The sequence below is a fragment of the Varanus komodoensis genome, unplaced genomic scaffold (genome assembly GCF_004798865.1).
Source record: "Varanus komodoensis strain SLA01 unplaced genomic scaffold, ASM479886v1 scaffold27, whole genome shotgun sequence".
Classification (NCBI taxonomy): domain Eukaryota; kingdom Metazoa; phylum Chordata; class Lepidosauria; order Squamata; family Varanidae; genus Varanus; species Varanus komodoensis.
The window spans coordinates 6,149,642-6,173,835 of NW_025335701.1; positions in this window are offsets into that span (position 1 = coordinate 6,149,642).

Below are 24,194 nucleotides of genomic sequence, written 5' to 3' on the forward strand. Positions count from 1 at the left end.
AAAGAGATGCACAACTGATGCATGCGTTTGAAAAGTACATGCAGATTTTAATGTGAAAATTTTAAGAATCAAAGTTTTACCTATATGTGCTTGAGCTGGAATGAACTTCAAGGTGGAATTTGGAGAATTAGAGAATTCGTAACATACACATCAGTGCATGCATGTTCGTGAAGGTATTTGCACACATTTTGGAAATGTATCTTTTTGTAAATGTATCCAAAATATATCCATTTCTTGTATATTGTTCAAATGCACTCAAGCTGCTGGACACTTTTATGTTTCCTTCCTCAGGAAACATAAATTTTAAGCACTTTTATATTTCTTCAGAATGCATCACAAACTTGAAAATTTGCAAGTTAAATTTGCACTCAAGTGCTTGTTTGAGTCCAAGAGGTATGAATTGGGAAAATCCATTGAAAATATTCAATGGAATGAATTTCTGAGTCATTCCTACTTTGTTGTTGTCAGTCACAAAGTCATGCCCGACCCATCGCGACCCCATGGACAACATTCCTCCAGACCTTCCTGTCCTCCACCATCCCCTGAAGTCCACCTAAGCTCACGCCGACTGCTCCAGTGACTCCATCTGGCCACCTCATCCTCTGCCGCCCCCTTCTTCTTTTGCCATCAATTTTTCTCAGCATTAGGCTCTTCTCCAATGAGTCCTTCCTTCTCATTAGGTGGCCAAAGTATTTGAGTTTCATCTTCAGTATCTGGCCTTAAAAAGAGCAGTCAGGGTTGATCTCCTCTAGGACTGACCGGTTTGATCGCCTTGCAGTTGAAGGGACTCTCAGGAGTCTCCTCCAGCACCACAATTCAAAGGCGTCAATTCTTCAGCACTCAGTCTTCCTTATGGTCCAACTTTCACACTCATACATTACAACTGGGAAAACCATAGCCTTGACTATACGCACTTTTGTTGGCAGGGTTGTGTCTCTGCTTTTTAGTACGCCATCTAGATTTGTCATAGCTTTCCTCACCAGGAGCAAGCGTCTTTTAATTTCTTGACTGCAGTCCCCATCTGCGGTGACCTTGGAGCCCAGGAAAATAAACTCTGTCACTACCTCTATTTCTTCCCCATCTATTTGTCAGGAAGCGAGAAGACCGGGACATTATCAGGGACATTAAGCTCTTTCTTGTATAGTTCTGTGTAATCTTGCCACATCTTCTTAATCTCTTCTGCCTGCCATTTTGGTCCTTTATCATGCCCATCTTTGCATGAAACATTCCCTTCATATCTCCAATTTTCTTGAAGAGATCTCTGGTCCTCCCTATTTTATTGTTTTCTTCTATTTATTTGCACTATTCATTTAAGAAGGCATTCTTATCTCTTCTAGCTATTCTCTGGAATTCTGCATTCAATTGGGTGTATCTTTCTCTTTCTCCCTTGTCTTTCTCTTCCCTTCTTTCCTCAGCTATTTGTAAAGCTTCCTCAGACAGCCATTTTGCTTTCTTGCATTTCTTTTTCCTTGGGATGGTTTTAGTTGCTACCTCTTGTACAATGTTGCAGACCTCCATCCATAGTCCTTCAGGCACTCTGTCTATCAGATCTAATTCCTTAAACCTATTCATCTCCTCTACTGTATATTCATCAGGGATATGATTTAGGTCATACCCGAGTGGCCTAGTGCTTCTCCCTACTTTCTTCGGCTAGCTTAAAAATGCACTGAGCCTTTTCTGGCAGTGGAAAAAACTTCTCACAACTGCCCAGCAAACTCGAAGTGCCAAGAAACATGCATTATGGAGCTAGGAAAGGGTGCAGATCAGGAGCACTGTAAGATATAGAGGCATGTTCCAACATTACCTGGGGATCCCAGTGTCAGTGAGGAAATGTATCCACCCTGGGTGTCAGCCTGAACCAGCTCAGGCTGGTGTTTGGCTCTGCACCATGGATAACCGCTTACATGCTCAGACCAAAACCTGGAGTAGCTGCATCATCCTACCAGCCTCCATGCACAAAGAGGGCAGGGGGGACGACAACTCAGCCATTCTTTAGTTTTATACAAAAGCAGGTTTGCCTTGGACTTCTGGAGGTTTTGATTACACAGAGTTTGACTTAAAGCTTGACCTCTTTTGGTGGGGGGACATTGCTTCCTGCTTGAAAGAGCCGTCCTTCCACCTGTTTTGCTGCCACGTCCTATTTCGTAGCCTTTGTAGAATACGGTTCTCAATAACTATTAATGCTGCTAACTGCACATTACCCAGGTGTCAGAGGGAATATGCATCACTGGGGAACCCAAGCAGGATGGTACTATTGCTTGAGGTCAAGAGCCTGGTGGTCTTCTCTGTAAACAGCAAGCTGGACAGGACAGGCTGTAGCTTCGCCCAGCATGGTTCTTTCATATTACGCTTTCGAAGCAGTGTGTCTCTGCACCTCAGTTGCCAGGCTCGTGGGTCTCCCGTGGGCATCTGGGCTGGCGAACCACCGATCCAACTTGGGTCTTCTTACTGTTTTTCAGTAGACACTGGAGTCCTCTGGGCTCCAATGAGCCTAGTGCCCACTAGATCTCCTATTCTTCTTGGGGCGTTTTTTTTTTAAATCATAGATTAAAAAAAACAAAAAACAGTGTTAAATGGGACCATCACCTGTGTCCTTTCCATAAGATAAGCATTACATTGTGCCTTGAGGGACAAATATATAATTTGGTATTTGGTCACAGATTCTACCTCTGCCCGAAGCTCCATTTCTTGGCCAAGTTACTTATCTTGGTTTTGCATTTGGGCAAACTGCCTGGGATCAGTGTTGCATTTTTCTCTTTTCTCTATCCATTTGTCTTCTGGAAAATTTGTGACTTGCTGCATGGCAAGCTCCTTTGATAGTAGCCATTTTGTGGAAGTGCTCACAACACTGCAGCAAAATTCCAAATATGTCCACCAGCCCAAAAAAATTGTTGAAACCCTAGAACAGAACAGAACAGAACAGAACAGAACAGAACCTGCACATTATATGGTAAGGGAGATCTTATTTGAAAGATAGAACACTGAATAGGGTGGAGATTCAATTTTATAGGAGTAAAGCAAACTGCTGTATCAGATTTAAGGTCAGATAACACTGGGAATGACTAGAATTCCCGATGTGCAAAATTGGTGACTATCAGGTCTTCCATTTCTCCAGATCCATATTTAATCGTAGGGCTGATTCTCACATCACTTTGGGGTATTCAAAGTGGCCAGAATATTCTGTGGGATTCACTTCCAGGAGAGAGTGCATAGGATTGCAGCTATAAAGGCCATTTATATTCCACAAAATTTCTATACTCCTTTTAATTAAAAAAGGCAAATAAACCCCAAAATGGTTTTCAGTATAAAATCATGATAATATGCAATCAAAACAATAATGAAACATTAAAATGAATGCAATGATAGAACCTCATTAAACTAAGCAGGAGTAGCTGACGATGCCAGAAGTGCTCTGTGCCAGAAGCTTGCCTGGTCTCACACGGGCTGAGAAGATTGCATCCGTGCCATGCTCACATGGGCCCCGGTGGGCTGGGATATGTCCAGCAGAGGGGACTGTTTGTTCAGTGCCTATGTTGGGGGACTGTTTATCCACAGCAGTTTTTATACTGATCCAGGGGTCTCCAGTCTCCCCCGGGGTGTTAAGCCGGGCCATCTACTCAGATGTAGATGACAAGATCTATCAAGATAGCTAAATAAAATGTCTAGGCTTCATATCGACATACCCCTGAATACCCACTTGGGAGAAGAAACCTCTAGGGAAGGAGACCGATTCTGGAACAAAAGGTTTGTCAGTGTCGTGAACTGAGATTCCTCCTTCACACATTCAAAGGCCACAGACCATTTTCCTCGCAAAGCATTCTTTATTGGCTGAAAAGCAGAAAGCACCCAGAATGAATCTCTGAGCATGCACAGAGCAGTTTGTTGAATCCAGTCTTGTAATCATCTCCAGGAATTCTCCTTAGGAGCATGCCTGGGCCCCATCCTTCCTGGAGGGGCCACCTCAAAATGGCCACTCCTCCTCACTGCATGACGATCCTCTAATTGGGTCACCTTCCCCTTCCAGTGACACACTGCAGGGTCAAGAGCCATGCCTGCCTTGCCTGTGCCTGAGAAACTCCCCAGTTCCAGGTTCCCTCCTATACAGCTTGCTATTTCCAGAGGCTTCCTGCCCACCTGGGGAGTCTGGCCTTGAGATAAGCACCTCTGCTCCTCTCATCTCAATAGTCAGCAAGGCTCATGCACCTAAATTTCCTCTCCTTCTGCCCAAATTCTGATTCTGATTACTCCCAGCCAGCCATCCTTGAGAACAAGCACCCAAAGCACCCTTCCTTCCCAGTTCCAGTGATCAGCGCTGTTTGCTATTAACCAGGAGAGCCCAAGGAAACCTCCCTGTTCAAAGGTACTGACCGGGTTCAGACGGCAAGTAACCCACCCTCAAGGGTTGGGTATGGATTGGGCATGCGCCACGGTTGGACTGAGCTGGAACCAGGCCCACCATTTGACATCAGATCTGACAATCAGAGCCATTGCACAGCATCTGGCATTGCTGTCACACGGCCCCATTTGGTTGGGATTCAGACGAGTCAGTGTGGAATTAACCTAATTAGCTGTTTTCCTAACTTGACTGATGTCTTGTGCTAGCAACCGCTGCAGTGCAGCATTTGCATCACAAAGCCAGTCTGGCTGAACTGCTTTACTGTAAGAAAGACACTGGAACATAGAAACAGAGCGAATCAGAAGGGGTCTCCCAGGCCATCTAGTCTGACCCCAGCTCCAGCTGGTTCCGCTCACGACATGCCCACCGTGTGCAAGACTGGTCAGAAGCTTGTAATATTGAACTGCTTGGAAGGTGGAAATGCCAGCCTCATTACTGAGAAGACTCTGATATACAGCGTTGGGCTGAGCACTTCCAATCCGTACTGAACCACTCATCCTCCATCAATAACAAGGCAATTGGCAGAATGCCCCAGGCGGATATCAACCACAGCCTGGATGCCCCACCATCAAAGCCTGAAACTCTACAGGCCATCAGCCAGCTGTCCAGTGGCAAGGCCCCAGGATCTGATGCGATCCCAGTGGAAGTCTATAAGGAAGTGCTTGTCGACAAACTCACTCAGCTGTTCCAGTCCTTCTGGAATCAAGGATCCATTCCTCAGGAACTGAAAGACACGTCCATCATACACCTCTACAAGAGGAAAGGAAATCAACAAGTCTGTGATAATCATAGAGGAATATCATTGCTCTCCATCACAGGCAAGATCCTTGCACGTGTGTTGCTGTATCACCTGACTGACCACCTGGAACAGGGTCTACTACCCGAGATACAGTGTGGCTTCCACAAAGAGCGTGGCACTGTGGACATGATCTTCACAGCCCAACAGCTCCAAGAGACGTGTCAAGGGCAGAGTCATGAACTGTACACCGTCTTTGTGGACCTCACCAAGGCTTTTGACACTGTGAGTCATTTCCCCCCATACTGTCCCCCATGTGATAATTGCTGGAAAGGATTCTGACTCCATTTCTGTCATTTTTTGCTTTTCCCTCTCACCTGTCTTTAGCAATTGCGCATATTTCTTCTGTCATCCATCTAGGCCTTTTCTTTCTTTTTGCTGCAGGAATTCTCTTCTGGCATTTTTCCCTACTAATTTTCAGCAACATTTTTAAAAAAATACAGCCCCATTTGACCAAATTAAAAGTCCTCCAACCCGAAAAAACATGATCTTATATGTACAAATATAAAGGCCTTAATAATGCTTCTGCTGATGATGATAAGTATGATCCCATTAGTGCAAAATTAGATTCAATTAAAGAGTCAAATGGAAATCTTAATAATAGTAACAATAAACAATTCCATTTGTACAACCATAGGACACAAAAAGTTTTTGTATAATGCACAGCAAAATATGGACATTTCTGGAACAGGAAAATAATCTGCTAAAGTCTTCTGCCACTTCTCAAAATGGAAACAGTGCAAAATCTCATTGAGCTCAATAGAACGAAATGCCCAGGCTTGGGTGCAGAACTGGCAAGCTGCATGCTAGACAGAGACCCCGTGCTCACGGGAAAGTTGATTGGTAAAAACTTGGTCTCAATGGCAGGGTGATCAGCACAGCTGTTTCCTCCCCTTCACGCAGTCTCCTTCCTGGACTCTCTAGGGGGAAATGCCCCTCCGTCACACTCAGGGCTAGCATCAAAGTCAAGCACGGCCATTCGCCGGGTGAGGGCCCACAGCCTAGAAGACCCCTGCACTCACACCTGATTGGGGAAGGGATCCTGCTGCCAGCTTGTTGGCTGCTCTAGCAATCTGATGGTAGCAGTGATGCAAGGTGACAATGGCACAGAGGAGGGACCCCCTGAGAGCAACCCGCCCAGCCCTCCACCCCTGGGGCCAGCGTGCACGGGCTCTCCGTTTGGCCTGAAGGAACCCACAGTTCCCATGCCGTGGTTTGCTTCCTTGGAAAAGACGTGGGGCCGCTTTGCTGATCCCACTGATTGTCTGTCTACATTATATCGGCACCTGTATTTTTTTGCAAAGGCAATGCAGGGGCCAAAGGCGCTCCTAGGAAATTTCACCAACGGCATTGATGTAGCAGCAGAGTTTCCGTGGGCATTAGTAAAGAAGCTATTTGCAATAGCACATCTAAAATGCCTCATAAATGTAATTGGCTAATTAAATTGTTCTCTAATCTCTGGCCTGCACAGAGCATTGTAATCCATGAATAATACCCAATGTCCTGGCTTTATCACCTGTTTGTTTCACCTAAGAAAATCCATGATCATTGGGAACGGGTGGCGGGGGGGGGGGCTGTTCCTGAAGGAGATCCAAAGTCCAGGATGATCCGTAATGAATATTAAGCACTTCACTTTATATCACAGATATAATTTCTGTTTCTTTTTTATTGCTCTTTTGAATTAGTCATTTACAAGTGTGTGGTTATAAGCCAGATATGCCATGAGGTAAGCAAAGCTCTCCTTCAATGAGCCTCTTAGCAAATCAAACAACATTTCTGTCAAAGATAGAGGTGCAATACCAAGCAGCCCGGGCTGGCAAGGAAATGAACTGCCCTAGCTAGTCTCGCTGCATGGGCAGGCTGCAGCCGGAGACTGCTGGGAAGTTGTGCTGTTAAATTTGTATGACGCCTGGCGCATTGCAGGTGCTGTGGGAAAGTAACAAATTGTACCCAAGAGGTGCAGAAGTCTAAGCAGTTGGGTGAAAAGATGAATGCAACTACATAGAGCTAACCAGCTCATGTATACATTTATACTGCACCTGTTATATTTGTTTATTCGTACAGTTTATTCATTTATTAATACTGTCAAATCCAAACTATGCTGAAAATGACACTATATTTTTGCTTCTCCAGATAAATATGAAAGCTCTTTAAAAAAGTGAAATAGTGAGTAATGCTGAGCTAAAAATGTCTCCCTATTTTTCCAGCCATTTCAGTTTGATAGAAAATTAATAGCTTTAAAATAGAAATTAAATGGAGAGGAGAAGAGAGGAAACAGGGCTTTTTCAAGTGAGTGAGTATAGGTTACCTGGGATCACAGAATTACTTTTGGAAGGGACCTACAAAGCCATTGAGACTATCCCCCTACTCAGAAGAAGATAGCAAGTTAAAGCATCCCTGACAGGTCGCTGTCCAGCTGCATCTTGAATGCCAGCAGAGTGGGAGAGCCCACAACCTGCCTAGGTAGTTGATTCCATTGCTGCACAGCTCAGGAAGTTTCTCCTGATGTTCAGGCAGGACATGCCTTCCTGGAAATTGAGCCCTGTCTCCTACACTCTGGGATGATCGAGAAGAGATCCTGGCCCTCCTCTGTGTGGCAGCCTTTTAAATATACGAAAACTGCTATCATATCTTCTCTCTTCTCAAAGCTAAGCATGCCCAGCTCTTCTCATGCAGCTTTATTTCCAGTCCCCTGATCATCTTTGTTGCCCTTTGTTGTAACTGAAGTCCTCCATTACTACCACATCTCAGTTCCTTGACATATCAGAGAGACATTCCCACCTTCTTCTTGATTGGGTGATGGATACTAGACTCCAACTATCATGTTCCTTCTATTCTTGACACATAGATGTTGACCCAATTGCTCTTGATGGGCTTACCAGGCTCATCTTCCTGTACTCTGTGCAGGGATATGTATTGTTAACATAGAATGCAACTCAGCTTCCTTTCCTATTTCTTCTGCTCTTCTTTTTCTTTTGTGATGCTGCAAAGCAAATGAGAGATGAATAATAAAGAAAGAAAGAAAGAAAGAAAGAAAGAAAGAAAGAAAGAAAGAAAGAGCCCCATCAAGAACCTCAGATTGCATAAACTCAAACACACCTCAAAATGCATTATAAATCACCATGAAAATGAGGCAGAACAGTGGAAATGTCTTTCTTTTGGGATGGGGGGGTATCTTTCAGGAAACCGCAATGCAGATTTTGACTGAACACTAGTTCCACCTCTTCCATTGATCTGGACACAACACACCTGCATCTTGGTGGAGGCAAAATGGGGGCAAGGCTGCTTACACTGATGATACTATCCGTGTGCGACAAACAGAGTCTGTACTACAAGTCCCTCCCGCCCCAGGAGAAATTCATTGAAACTGCACACCTCCCCATACGAATAAGGTGGAGAGAGGCCATTCCTTCCCTGCTTTTCCATTCTTCCATGTCTTACTGATAAAGAGTAGAAAGCATTTGGCAGCAAGGATGATCATGTAGGGATGCTATGCATAACTGACAGTGGTTCCACCAGGTAAACTCAGAGCCACATCTTCCTTGTAAGCTTTGACGTAAACTGGCAGATCCTTGAGGCATCATGCTTGTTTTAACGGTTTGGTCCCAAAGCTGTTAAAACCTAAGTCAAGAATGCATGGTTCTGTTTAGGATCAATATGTTGGCTTCCTTAGTGTTTCTTTCTAGGCATCTGAAGGGGGCCTACAAAATCTGTGTCATGGATTTTTCCGGCCATGATCAATAAAAACAAACAGCTGGCATTCCAAGTGTAAGGTAAGATTGTGAAAGTCACAGAAGTAGTTGCAGCCACTGGATGCTAAAGAAGAAGGAAAGGAAAGGAAATCTATTTCCACTCACCAAAAATTATAAGCATACATACCAAGGCATTTATGTACCCAGCCTGAATGGGCATGAATTGTATCCAGTACTGGAAATGAATTACCCTCTCACCCCGGATCTTCCTCTGGCTGACATGGGTGGCTACTCCCATGTGTGGGGATTCAGCTGGCATGGAGAGGGGGACCTCCTCCCAGTACAAGCTGGGCACCTCTGCTGATAGCACTTGGAGAAAGAAAGCACAGCCTGTGCTAGAGAGGGGCAGTTTGTCCACGCCTAGTTCCATGTGCATGCTCTCCCACCTGCTCTTACCCCACTATTTTTACACAGAAGCACACCCAAACACAGCGGCAGAAAATCTTCTGTGTGGGGGCTTCAAGGACCCTCCATCTTGAAGGAGTTCTCTGCAAGGCCAGATGGAGCCCATGGGCTAGAAGATCTCTGCCCCTCCATCTATGGTCTGGTTCACCTTGCAAGTGAGGGAAGAGTCACATGGTTTCTAACTCTTAACGAGCAGGTTTTCCACACATTCGTGGTTATATATGCACCCTTCCTCTGCCAGATGAGCAGAACCTTTTGCGAATGGCAAATCAGCCTCTTTCTATTCCAAGTCGCTTTTGCACATCTTCATGAATGACTCCATCTCATTCCACTTCCTCCCAACTCTGTCCCATAATAGAGAGATATGAGGGAGGGAGGGGAGATGGGTGATGAGCATTTCGTCTCTGCTCAACAAGAGATAAAGAGATGGGATACCCATAACCTACAAACAGAGCGTGGCCTTTTTGCGCGAGGCTAAGCATTTTACTTCAGTCCTGGCTATACATTTCCCAGGTATTGTTTTCCTCACAACAATTGGAACATGGAACATGAAAATCATGATTCAATGCAATAAGCAAGAAAAGGAATGCCTAAGCACTGCAGTACTTGGTGTGAGAGAACTAAGGGGGACTGAAGTATATTTCAGTTTTATTCTGGAAATGACAAACTCAGAAGAAACGGAGTGGCACCAGTACTGGGCAAATTGTAGCACAGGCAGTAAGGGTTGTAATGCAAATTCCAGCCAAATAGTATCAACCAGATTTCTCAGAAAAACTACCAGCATAGCTACTATTCAGTTCTACAGGCTAACACCAGATGCTGAAACATGTCAAAAACTAATATGCGGGCATCCAAGAGGAAACAAGACAGGCTGATAATCAAAGGTGACTGGGATGCAAAAGTAGAGAACAAAGCAAAATCAAATATTCTAGGAGAATTTGGCCTAGAGATCAGAAATGAAACAGGAGAAAGATCTTTGGAAATCTGCAAAAGCCAACCATCTGTTTATTCCAAGTACCTGCTTCAAGTAACTGATCAAATGGCTGTCTGCGTGGACAACTCCAAATGGCTAATCCAGAAACCAAATGGACTATGCAAGAAGAAGTAAAAGATAGAGAATCAGTATTCCCACTGCCAGGACTGGGCCAGAAGTAGATTGCAATAGTGACCATGAATTACATGGACCGTGGACCAACAGAAAGACAAATGAGTTCTAGATCGAATCAAGCCAGAGCTTTCCCTAAAAGCAAAAATGAAAAAAACTAAGGCTGTCTTACTTTAGGCACATTATGAGAAGGCAAGACTCCTTGGAGAAGATGATCTTTCTTGGGAAAGTTGAAGGCAGAAGAAAAGGAAGCCATAACGGAAGCCACAGCCTTGAATTCAGAAGAACCGAGCAGGCCTGTGAAGGACAGGACAATCTGGAGGGAATTCAGTTGCAGGGCTGCCACACATCAGAGACGACTTGTAGCAACAACAGCAGAGGAGGAGTGGGCTGAAAGCTCTGCATGCAAGCCACCATTTTAAAGGACACCTCCTTCACAGACCGAATAGGACAGGCAATGGAAAGCGGGAGCAGTCTGAGGATAACTGGAGCTCAGGCATGCTGCACCCAATAGATTTCTAGGGGAAGCCGTGTGTACCACGTCTGCTTGCTACTGCCTTTCACCAGAGTAGCGTTTGGCCATATAATCGAAACAGCCCATCTTCTCCAGCACAAAACCAACCAAGTTTTGATTCCCATAAAAACTGTCCTCTTGCATGACACAGACTCACAAATCTATACTATTTTTAGTTGAGTTTTGTGTATGAGTGTCCCTTTCCATTGGCCAAAGAATACAGTATTTGCAATCACTTAATTGCAGTTCTTTTGTATCACAGACGATCTCCCCCTTCAATATATTCCACAGCCATCAAGCATGCTCTGCAGAATCTAATCCTTGATGGGTTTCTCTGATCTAGCCAGAACCCACAAGATTCCTTTGCCCTTCACCAATATTAAGCTGTCATTTCCTGTGCGCAAGAGCAAAAGTATTCTAACCAGTCCCTCAGGAAGCCAGTATCATTTTCCATTAGATGTTCTAGCTTTAAATGCACCCTTCAGTGTAAGAAAAGAACATGAGTTGAAGAAATCAGTTTGCATCCTGATTCTAAATGGATAGTCTCAGAAGAAAATTCTGTTGAATTCAATAGACTAGAGTAAGGAATCTCTTTTAGCCCAAAGTCAAATTCTTTGATGGTCAAGACCAAAAACAAATGGATTGGAGACAAAAGTATAAAGGGGGGGGGCGGGGGTCATGTGCATATTGTAAGCTGCCTAGGAAGGGCTTGGCAGTTATAGGCTGCTTAGAAAAACACGTATGTATGTATGTATGTACGTACATATGTATGTATAAATAAATATTGCATCATGATGCTTTCACAGCCAGTAACAGGGCCATGAGAGAGGGAAGTTTGCACAAGAGCCAGAGAGCCCCCAGATGCCTGATGCTCAGGAGAAACAGTTGGGAACTCTTGGCTGAATTTAGCCCCCGAGGTCTCCAGCCCCTGCAGCTCTCCAGGGTGAGCACCTTTGCATTGTGGCCTTAGTCTTGAGAGCAAGCGCAGTCTCTTGTCCCTGCTTAATAGAAATGAGATGCTGGAGAAGGCGGCCACCCTGAGACCCCTTCTGGATGCAAGAAAGCCGGGACATCTCCAATGGACGGATGGCCTGCCTCTGTCAGAAATGAAAAGACCATGTGGAGGACGGTGAGTAGAGCTTCTTAGTCTGGTTCCACCCACCCCAAACTTCATTCATGCCACTCTCCTGCATGCAAGTGGAAAACAGAGGCTTCCCAAACCACAGGTACAAGAAATGGAAATGCAAATTATGAAACAGTAGCAGCAAGACATTACTAATACAGAATTAAAGCAAACACTTTTCCTTTTAACATTTGGCTGGAGCAAAACTATCTAATTGAATCATGGAAGAAAAGAACACATTTTAAAAATAAAAATAGAACCAGATACATTTAACAATTGTGCTGCTCCTCCCAAATCAGCAGCATTCCACTGAAGAAACCTGGATGGATTTACTGAGGCTCAGAGGCTAACTTGAACAATGATAGCCTTTTGAGAAATAATTTGCATGTGTGTGACAGAGAGAGGCTGCAGCATCACCATTTAGAAAGTAACCGACTTATTTGCAGAATGTATTTATTTATGGTTTTATTATTTACTTTTAACATGCATAGACCACCCCCTCAACCAGAAGAGGCTAGGGTCACCCACTCACTCTCTCCCGCTCTCCCTCTTTCTCCCTCTCATCCAGCAGGTGGAGGTGGCGAGAATGAGGTGGTGGGGAAGAGAATTGGGGATGAGGCTAGTCCAGGAGAGTGGGGTGCAGCAGTGAGGTCAAGGCAGGTAGTTGTGCACCACCTGCTGAAGAAGAATTTAGATGCTGTTACATCCAATACAATTCCTTAGTAATGAACAATTAGATCAAAAGAAGGGGGAAGGATCAAAATATAGAATAAAAAACATAAATCAAATTATATCAATGAACCCATGGCCTTTTAAAATAAAAAGGTCTTCAGCAGCCACTTAAAACCAAGCAAAATTGATGTCTGTCTGACTTCCATAGGCTGGGAGTTCCTCGGAGCGAGGGCCAATGCTATGAATGCTCTTCCTTGAGAAGACCATGCAGGTGGAAGCAGGAACACCAAGGGCGCCTTAGCTGATAACCTCACTAACTGCACAGGGCCCTCTATCCAGTATCCCCAAAGAATGTAAGAAGAGTAATGCAGAATTTGACCAAAGGTGCATCTATCCCAGCATTTCATGCGGTGGCCAAATACCTCCTGTGGGGAACCCACAAGCAGTTCTGTTGCCCAGTCTTGGCTACATCCAGGCTAATCGTTCTGTGTAACCTAATCCTCCGTCCTGGTCCCAACGTGTTTCACTCTGTATAACAAAGACCTACATCTAGCCTGGTAGCAGATACACAGTCCATTCAGTTCCCTCGGGTTACATGCTGAAAAGGGGCTGCTCCTGTCAATAGCCAAGCCGCAGCAGGACCAACTCCCAGACCAGTCTTAAGGGCAGCCCCACATCGACCGCACTGCAGTAATCCAGTCTCAAGTGACAGTGATGACTGGGAGTGACTCCAGACCATGGAATTGATGTTCCTGGGGGGCAGAACCCTTCCAGAACAGGTGATGAGCCTATCCCCAGGGCCCTTAAACCATCCCCCACAGGGCTTCCCTGGTCAGCCTCAGTCGATTGGATTTCTTCCAGCCCATCACAGTGTCTAGGCATTGATACAGGAATTGTGCCACACACCTATGCAGAAATCAAACAGATGATTTCCGATATTTATTTATTTATTTGTGATATTTATGTGCCGTCCTATTGCAAAAGCCTCAGGAAAGCTTACATAAATAAAATACAAATATCAATATACATAAATTATAATAAAAAATCAACATAAACAAATCGACCCACTCTGGCTGCAGTTAAAAATATAATATTAAAAATACAATATTAAAGCTTATTAAAATATTGATGAAATAAAAAGGTCTTAACCTGGCACTTAAAAACATATGATGACGGCGCCAGGCGGACCTCTCTGGGGAGCGCATTCCATAGATTGGGCGCCACCACAGAGAAAGCCCTCCTCTGGGTACTCTGCCTCCTACTGTCTTTCACAGAGGGTTCCCGGAGGAGGGCTTCTGCTGCTGTTATCAGGGGGCAGGAGGGCAAATAGAGAAGAAGGCGTGCCTTTAGGTATCCAGGTCCCAAGCCATTAAGGGCTTTATAGGTAATAACCAGCACCTTGAATTGAGCCCAGACTTCAATGGGAAGCCAGTGGAGCTGATAGAGGACTGGGGTTATATGAGAATAACACCCAGTCCCCGTCAGCATCCTGGCAGCTTTGTTTTGCACCATCTGAAGTATCCGGACTGTCTTCAAGGGCAGCCCCACATAGAGTGCATTGCAGAAATCCAACTGGGAAGTAACCAATGCATGTGTCACTGTTGCTAGACAATCTTCCTCCATGCAGCTGATGGATTAACCGAAGCTGAAGGAAAGTGCTCCTCGCCACTGCAGTCACCTGAGCTTCCAGGGACAGCTCTGGGTTGAGGAGCACTCCCAAGCTGCGTACCCTGTCCTTTAGAGGGAGTGCAACCCCATTCAGGACAAGGTCCAAGTCACCTACGCCGGAGCCCGAGCCACCCACCAACAGGACCTCCGTCTTGTCTGGATTGAGCTTCAGTTTATTGGCCCTCATCCAGCCCATTACCTCGGCCAGGCACCGGTTTGGTACAGCCACTGCCTCACCTGGATTGGTTGATAAAGAGAGGTAGAGCTGGGTGTCATCAGCGTACTGATGACTCCGCAGCCCAAACCACTTGATGATATCCTTCAGTTTGTAAGTCCCACTGAGTTCCGTCAACTGTCTGCAGTCTGGTCCTACATCTGGACCTAAGTACATAGTGTAGAGCAAGGCAGAAGAAGCCCCACTTAGTTTATCAGGCAAAGATGACACATGGCAAGGCCAAGGAAGAAAGGGGACTGGACTTGCAGAAGCAGCAAAGTTTCATGCTGCAGCCATGTAATTAGGCAAGAAATTCTGGGAAACAGCTTGGCAACCTGGCTGGTCACACAGTCAGACCCCAGTGCAAAAGGAGGGGCATGTTATATGCCCCCCTGCTCCTAGGGGAGGAATGAGGTATGCGGTTAGGCCAACCTATACTTCTCCCGCCTAACTCTAGGTATCTGCAAGTAAGACATCACTAAGGCGAGGCTGAGCATCCCTCCACTAAGAGGCTTCCATAGACTCTGTGAAAATCTTCTTAAGGGTTTAGGGAAATCAGAGGCTCAGCTTTGCATTTGTGGTTTAATAAATATTTTTGCCTTGGGCTTTACACTTTGTTTTTAAGTACCAACCAAACAGGCACAATAACACATTTCTGAGGATTTGCTTTCTACAAACCTACTAGATCATTCTCTTCTCCATCTTTGTTTCCTTCAGAAACAGAGGAGATGTTGCCACCGTTTCTTAGTTCAGCCACTCAGACTGCTGCGCAGGCTCCCCTGGCCCACCGTGTTCCTTTGAGCCTGCAGAGAGCAACATCAGGAGGTCCACGGACTGTTTCCAACTTTGGACCTTGCCACAGGGCAGCTCCTCGCAAGGGTTTACTGTGGGGCCGGGGGGGGGAGATCAGCAGCACACCATTCCATGTGGTGCATACAGTGGCTGGCTTTAGCTGCCTCCTGCTGCTGCTGCTGCTCCTCCTCCTCTCACAATAGTGCTCCTTTTGACAGAGTGCCAGAAGGCCCATTCAACTTGGAAACAAACCAGATTTGGCCACTTGGGTGCTCAGTACATACTGTGGCAGCCAGACTAATAGCTGGACTAGAGCCAGGTGCTCCAAACATAGCACCACTTCTGGCCTGCTTGCCCTGGCTTCCTGGATTCCCCCAAGCTCGATCTGGGTGTTGGTTTTAACCTGTAAAGATGTGCACAGCTTGAGACAGCAGGACCTGAGCCTTCCTAGGCATGATGGTCAACATCTGAGGCCTTTCTCCTAGTGCCACCTCCAAAGGAGGCTCAGAGACACAAGAGGTAAGGCCTTCTCAGTGGCAGCCCCCATTCCTGGAAGAATCTCTCCACTGAAATCTACCTGACACCAAGTCGGTCCTTTTTTGGCACCGGGTTAAGACTGCCCTCTTCTCCCGAGCATCTGCATGTCATTCAAGGGCATTTAAGGGTGCAGGGGAATTTAGGCCGGCTGCTTTTAACAGTTCTAGTTGTATTACAATTGTTCTAGCTGTCAATTTTTAAAAATTTGCATTTTGGAAAAAATAGGCTGCTTTAATGACTGTTGCCATGCTATTTTATTTTATTTGTGCACTTTGCTATGATTTGTTGTGATCTCTCCAGAGAACTTTGGCTATTGGCAGTATAGATATAAATAAATACGATCACATTTATAATATTAGCATAAGAATCTTATTTAAAACCATTCCAAGAAGCTGCAGCAGCAAGACAGGAGAAAAAAATATGAAGCAGTATGATGAATTTAATTACAAGCTAGGGAAAGCCTGGGTGAACAAGCACATTGTGAAGGATATGTTTGCTTGCCATGCTGAGGACCCACGGTTTGTTGTTGGATGGTTCATTTCATCTGAACCAAGCAGTTGCTTGTCTGATCACTCCTTGCAAACTTGCTACATTGCTTCCCTCCTGCCTTCTCCCTTCTCAGGGCGCTCTACCCCTTCACTGACACATGTCTAAGAAATGGCATCAGAGAAACATAGAAGCAGAGCGAGTCAGACGGGGTCTCCTGGGCCATCTAGTGTGACCCCCAGCTCCAGCCAGCTCCACTCATGACATGCCTATCATGTGACAGATAGGCTGGACAGTGCATGTCCAGTCTATCCAACTCCCTCACCAATGGGGCTTCAACCACCTCCCGTGGAAGTCCATTCCATAACCTAGGGGTTCTAACCATCAGGAAGTACTTCCTGGCATCTACCCTAAATCTTGGTTTCCTGAGCTTTGCTCCATTGGAACATGTCTGCCCTCCACTGCAGGGGGAAAAGGGTCATGACCCACTTCTGTGTGGCACCTCCTCACGTACCTGTATATTGCTAACAGGTCCCTCTGAGTCTCCTCCTCCCCAGGCTGAAAAGACCCAGCTCCCTCAGCCTCTCTTCATATGGCTTCCCCAGCAAACCAGCCACCAACCTAGTGGCCCTTCGCTCCGCTGATTTCAACCTTGCTATATCCCTCTTGCAATGAGGGGGCCAGAAGTTTCTGAACACAACAGAAATCTTTTTCCACGGGTTTTGGGCCTTCATGAGTTTTCAATGGTGCACGTTCACTGCTCTACATGCTTAATTAATAGGGCCACGGGTGCAGTAGATCGGTACACCGATATACCTTTCTCCCTCCCCCAAAATCTTGAAATGACACTGGAGAATGTATTCCTCCACATTGGCACTTCCCCTGACTGCAACCTGCTTCATTTGTTTATATATGTATTACCCCACGTTGAGCTTCCACAATTACCTAGTGTTGCTTTTATAATTACGGTTACTGGCACGTTCCCTGAGAAGAACGCTTTGTGAATTTCCCAGCAGAAACTGACTTCACAAAGTCCTGCATCCGAGATCTCCTTGCCTCTCAGCCACCACTCTTGGCTTCCCGCCCCCAGCTGCCTGATAAGCAGGGAGGGGCTGCAGAGGAAGAGCTTACACCTGCCCCTGAAGGAACTCTGGGGGAGGGCATAACTACTGCTGGAGTATAATTACGACTCACCGCCTCCCTGCTTGTCACTCCCATCTTGACCCTGGTCTTGTTAGTGTCCTTGTCAATTATCTCCTAGCAGCAACCTTGCAGATGTGGGGAGGGAAATAAAAGTAATTAAAATTGGGGTCACTGTCAAGAGAAGCACTGAAGTGGAGAAGGTAATTCCCAAGTGTAATTTCAAGACTTGGGAAAGAGCGAGAGAAGGCTCTTGCCGGGAGGGGGAGGCAGACTGGGCAGGGCAGAGCAGGTGAGGCGGCAGCCGCAAAAGGAGTCATTCCATGGGATGAATGCGGGAAGCAGCAGCAGGAGCCACGCGAGAGCCATGCCGCTTGCAGTGATGTGTGAACCTGGCCTGCATAAGCCATGCAGGGTTCCTTGCAAGAGGGGAGAGATGGGATATTCATGTGACGACGATGACAGCATTGGCCTGGTGCTTCCATGAGGAAATGGGCAGTACTGCAGACAACAATCTCTGGCTGATGGGGGCGTCACGGCGGCTCACACAGAGGACGCCATCAGTGAGGGAGGAATAGAGGCCAGAGGCCAGAGACAGATTGCTGTTGTACTGTTCTCTCCCTAAGAGTAGGACCAGGGGCAATCTGGACGAGGGGCATGGGAAAGGGAAAGGATATAAACCACAATGCTTTTTACCTGCATTAGGATGGGAAATCTATAGAGAGAATACAGGCTCCTGTGCATTGGCTTTTCCGTGGTTAATGGAAAATTCAGAAGAGTGCTATGTATTACAGAATCAGCACTGTGTGGGGGTTTTTTGGGGGGGGATTTCTGATCATGGGCCATGTAAGGGTAACCTTGAATCCAGGAAAGGAACCCTACCATCCTTGGGCTAGCCAGTGTGACTAAGAATGATGGGTGAATAATGAATGCTGGCGTTCTTGCAGCAGAGAGATCAGGAAGAGATGAGGCCAAACGGCCCTGCGCGGAGGATGCCTCTGTCCGGAGACATGAGTGCGTCATGCTCAGCACAGGCCTGCCACCCAGCCTGGCACTTGCACACTTCCTGCCTACACATGGGGCTGCTGTCAAGAATCTACCCCCCAGGTTCCCTTCTCCCTCTCTCTCTTGGTCTCTGTTAGCTTTGCTCTCATTCATCCATTCATAGCTTTTCTACCCCGTCCACCACTAGAGTCTTGGGACAGCTTCCAGTCTTGGGATGGCTTACAACAGGTAGAAAGCTCTTTCTCTCTTTTGAAATATAGAGTGAGTCTGGGATGCAACAGGCATATTTCTTGCCTAGACGACCTCAGGTTAAAAGTCTGTGCCTGCTCTCGATTTCCTGCTGAATAAACCTTCCTTCCTAAGTGTTCTGTCTGTGTGCGAATGGACGACTGGGGCTCGCTCATCCTGGCAGCGCCCCTCCAGCCCCGAACACTGCAGTACTGATCTGCCTTACAAACTTGCTGGAAAGAGAGCCGAAGTGTAGTTGAACTCTCTGCAAAGCCCTATAAATACATGCTATTTTTCCTTCTAAACACAGGACATCTTGATAGCAATGTCTACAGCACTGCATCGACAGGTGTGTGTGTGGGGTTAAAATCCAAGAGTTTTTCATGATTCACCCCCACCCCCCAAATTCTGCTTTGTTACCCCTGGACGGGCAACAACTCGCTGTTGTGTGAACTGAGCCAGCTCACAGGCATTTGATTCTGCAATGGATGCAATTCACATGTCTCTAACTACTATTGAAATTTGCACAGATCAGCCAATTGTGAACAAATTAATTTAAAGTGGTTTTCAGACACTTATCTGTGCAAATGTCATTATAAGGTTTAGTATAACATGTGCAAATCACAATCCGTCTTAAAGATGGAAGTCCAGAATAAAACAAAACCCTCAGTCCATTTCTGATCCCTGGATTGGAAACAAACAGGAAACCTGTGGAGTGCCAATGTACCACACCTCCCTGCTTTAGCACATCCCTACTTTCCAGCAGCAATCGCAGATCCTGTTTCAAACCACTTAGATCAAATGTTGCATTGCCATGTATTTGCTGAGAAAGGATTTTTATGGTGCGTGAGAGAGAGTGTGTACGTATCAAGAGAGATGGATGAATTTCATTTTGTCTTTGTCAAGATACTTTGACTGTGTTGGAAGACGGCCGCAGAGAGAATCTAGTATCAGTAGCTGCAGTTCCCATCTCTCCTCCAAAGAGACTAGATCTGTCCCCCAACCACATCCTTATCAGATCTACAAATGCATTACCAAAAGTGGTGGCAAGAAGTCACTAGAATCAGAACTGTTTGCTGGCGAAGTCTCAAGTGCTTTTTGGGACATGCGAACGTCACACAAATAGAACATTAGAATCTATCAAGCCATGATGCACAGCCCAGTGGGAAATGGTATTTACAATTACAAAGGCAGAACTGCCTGTTGTACTAGCCAATCAATAATAGGGCGAACGGACAATGGGTGCTGTAGTCAAATAAGTCAGGAGAAAGAGCAGGTCAGTGCTGCACATGCCAGCTTCAAAATAAGCCCCAGGTGTCTTGGACTATAGCCTTTGGCATGGAATGCTGTGGTTCCAAAATTTCCATTCTTCAGGATCCCTCCGAGAAGTGTTGCTCAGGATGACTTGTATCCACCAGGTTTTACTGTCCTTGCCTCTGCACTGGCCACTTCCAAGAGATCCATTCAGTCCTAGCATTTCGCTCCTTTTCAGGACAGGTAAATGTCGACAGCCAGGTTACTCTTTTGCATATTCAGAAGCCATGGACTGTTTTTCTTGCAAGGCATTCTTTATTGGCCCAAAAGCACAAAGCACCCAGAATGAATCTCTGAGCATGCACAGAGAGGTTCGTTGAACCCACTCTAGTAATCACCTCAAGGAGTTCTCCTTATGAGCAAGCCTGCGCCCCATCCCATCAGGAGGGACCTTCTGAAAGTGAGCAGGGCTTCTCTGCACACACCGATCCTCTAATTGGGCCACCCTACTCTGCCGACGCTGCATCATGGGGGGAAGAGCCAGGGCTGCCCCATCTGTGTCTGAGGAACTCCCCTGCTCCAAGTCCCCTCCCACTCATTGTACTTCTTGGTTATTCCCAGAGACTGCCTGCCCACCTGGGCACCTGGCCTTGAGATAAGCACGTCTTCTTCCATCATCTCAGAGCCTTGACTTGGCCAACATTCCCAGGACCCCCCTCCAACCCAGTTCTGCTTGACGTTCTGATTCTGGTTCTTCTGAAACCCTGGCAGCCGTCCTTGAAAGGAAGTGGCCAATTTAGCCATCTTTCTCATTCCCGACAGCTCAGCCAGAAGCTGTTTGCTTATATGTAATAAGGATCAGTCCTGGTATGATTTCCTGGAATTAATCACAATTTGGTTTTAACATTACAAATTACCCTGTGAGATGGAGAATTGAAGAAGAGATATTTATGTGTGTATGTATTTCATTTCTATTCTGCCCCACAACTGAAGCTCTCTGGGTGGTTAAACCCATGAAAGAAACCATGACAGAAAGGAAAAGATTAGAAAAGACTGTATGAATCACTCAGTCATAATAAATGTTCTCCAAGATGCTGCTATTGACCGTACATGCTTTCTTCTAATTTGTTCAGCTTCGAGAACAAACAATGCTAACATACTTGTATATATTATCTAGCAAGTACTTGGTAGGGTATGTAAGGCAGTGAGCCCAATAAGAGAACTTAACACAGAATCTCTGTCTGAGCTCCTTTGGTTGCATTTTTACCCACACACAGCTTCGCACAGTGTGACTGAGTGCAAGGAAGCAGGCACGGACAGGCAACAAAGGCGGGCGGCAAGAGGCTTTGCAGCCGGCCAATGCACGTTCGTTCGGGTGCCTTGAACCATCTCGGGTTCCAGCTCTGACCCCTTGAAGGAGGAAAAGTCAGGGTGTAAAAAGGACGTCCAGAATCACCACCATCTGTGTACAGTAAACCTGAAAAAAGAGGGTCACTAATTGTACAAACAAGTGTATAGGCCTGTCATTGTTGTTAGTCGCGAAGTCGTGTCTGACCCATCGTGACCCCACGGACAACATTCTTCCAGGCCTTCCTGCCCTCCACCATCCCTGTTGCGACATGTTTGCCCTTGTCCCTCAGGAGAGGCAGGGATACACTTGCCCTCGGTGCAAGCTTGTGGCCCTCCTAGAGGAGGAGGTGAGCTCTCCAGGCCCCCCGGGAGCAGAGGGTTGAGGGAGAGGCCACGGGAGGAATAGCTGGGGAGACGTGGAGGTATGTCACCCACAGGAGGAGGCCAGCACAGCCTCCTCCTCCTCCTGGTGCCAATCTGGAGCTGGGAAACAGGTTCTCCCCACTTGGGGAGGCTGGGGCTGATGAGGCCTCGGGGGACCAGCAGGACGCCCGGCCTGGGACCACATGTGGCCAGGAAGCCACTGCAGGAGAGACGAGAGTCAGGGCATGGCTCACCGGGAAGAGACGGTGGTGGGTGATCATTGTCAGGAACTCCTTGCTGAGGGGCACTGAGGCGGCAGTGTGCCACCCCAACCTTGAGGCAAGGAAGGTCTGTTGCCTGCCACGCACATGCATCTGGCACGTGAAGGACAGGGTGGAGTATCCTGCTCACTCTGGGGGTCACCAGCCACTCCTGGTGATCCATGTGGGGACAAATGACGTGGCCAGGCAGGGTGTGGTCAGGATCACCAGGGACTTCGAGGGCTTGGGGAAGAAACTCAGGGACCTAAAAGCCCAAGCGGCCTTCTTATCTATCTTACTGGTCCAGGGATTTGGGCTGGGCAGGGAAAGGAGAGTCACCAAGGTGAATGACTGGCTTAGGGTGTGGTGCCAGAAGGAACGCTTCGGGTTCCTCGACCACGGCGCCCGGTTTCTTGCCAAGGGACTTCTAGCAAGGGACGGGTTGCACCTCACGAGGATGGGGAAAAGGTCCTTCAGAAATGCACCAGCGAGCTTTGTCCAAAAGACTTTAAACTGAGCCAGGGGGTGGTGTTCAGGCCTTCCAGAAAGTTGTCCGCAATGGACAAGTGTGGGGAGAGGATCAGGGCTCTGGGACCAGGGTGTTAGAGGTACTGCAGGGGCTGACAGGACTCCTACGAAGAGGGGGCCGGTATCAGGGAAGATGGGAGGAAGGAGGAGGCTGGGGATTCCAAAGGAAGGAAGCGGTGGGAAGGCGCTGAGGTGCATGTACACCCTTCAGTCCTATGTTGTGCATATTGCGTTCACTCAGAGTTAGAGGAGGCGAGGCACGGAATGGTGGCATCTTCCTCCTTCTCACCTCTTTGTTCTGACTTGAGTGCTGGGTGGGCACACATTTGGATTAAGGCTCCTGATTGCCTTTCAGTTTTGTTTAAATGCTCTAGAATCAAAATTAGAGTTTCTGCAGATATAAAGCAGATTTCACCTAACTGCCGAGAGAGGCAATTTGGCTGCAGCGGGAGAGCGTATTCCGTCATTGGACTGTTTACTCTTCGTCCTAAAGGTTTCTGCTTCCCTGCATTCCCCTTGACCGGGTTTTTAATTAATGGACTACTTTCTATCCCTTGACAGGCTGAACTAGTGATGGGGATTGTAGCAAATGCCACAAGTCTGCTCTTAGTGCTGCTACCAATACAGCATACGTAGCCCCACTGGAGGGGAGAAAGCTTTCAGTTCTAAGCTGTTTTTTCTTCCTCTCTTTTTCCAGCTTTTCTTCTCTGGGGCTTGTACTGGGCCATCCCTTTCTTATTCTCCCACTTTGGCTGTAGATATGTCCCTGCTTTTCATAATTGCGGCTTCAATTCTTCAAAGTAAGTGGGAGCTTTGTCTGAGCGGTGTTACTTCGTCGCCGTCTTCCCTCCCTCTCCATCGTCACCAGATCCTTTTTAGGTTATGGGAAATAGACAAATTCCTTGACATACTGTGGTCACTAAACGGTGTTTACATTGTACATCTCAGTAGTGAGACCCCTTCCCTCTGAGATGTTAATGTTTCCCTCCCAGTAGAAAGCTCCTGCCTGAGGAAACATTTTTAAAAAGCGATCCTCATGCACAGTCTGGGGTGCTGCAGCCCATTTTCTTTGTACCTTCTCATGACATTTGTCTGTTAGTGTTTGCGACCAAGCCTCAATCCTTGGCAGTGCCCCACCCAGCTGGGATCATGTTAAGCCCCATCTCAAATGGAACAGCTGCTAAGCCAGAGAGTCAAATTATTTTGAGACAGTGCCCACATTTGGAATTCTGGTAGAGTTCTGCAGGGACTCTCAGAAAATGGCTGCCGTGGGCATGTCATTCATAAATGGCTGTCATGGTGGGCGTGTCTGATCACATGGCACTCATTTACTGGGAGCTGAACTAGTGAGACAAAAAGAAAAATGGCTGCCCAAGAGCCTGCATACATGGTGGAGGTGGACTCTCAGCATTGCCTTGAACTCAGATAAAGATGGCGCTGGAGGGCAGCTCTTAACTGCAGGAAGCCAGCGATTCCCCAGTTTTTAAAAAATTAAAAACTCTACTCTGAACAAATAAAATAAAACTCAGGAGGAACAAGGCTCCTGGTAGGCTCAAACAGAAATGTCTATGGGTGTATTGGACTTTTGGACTCCATCCTGGAAAGC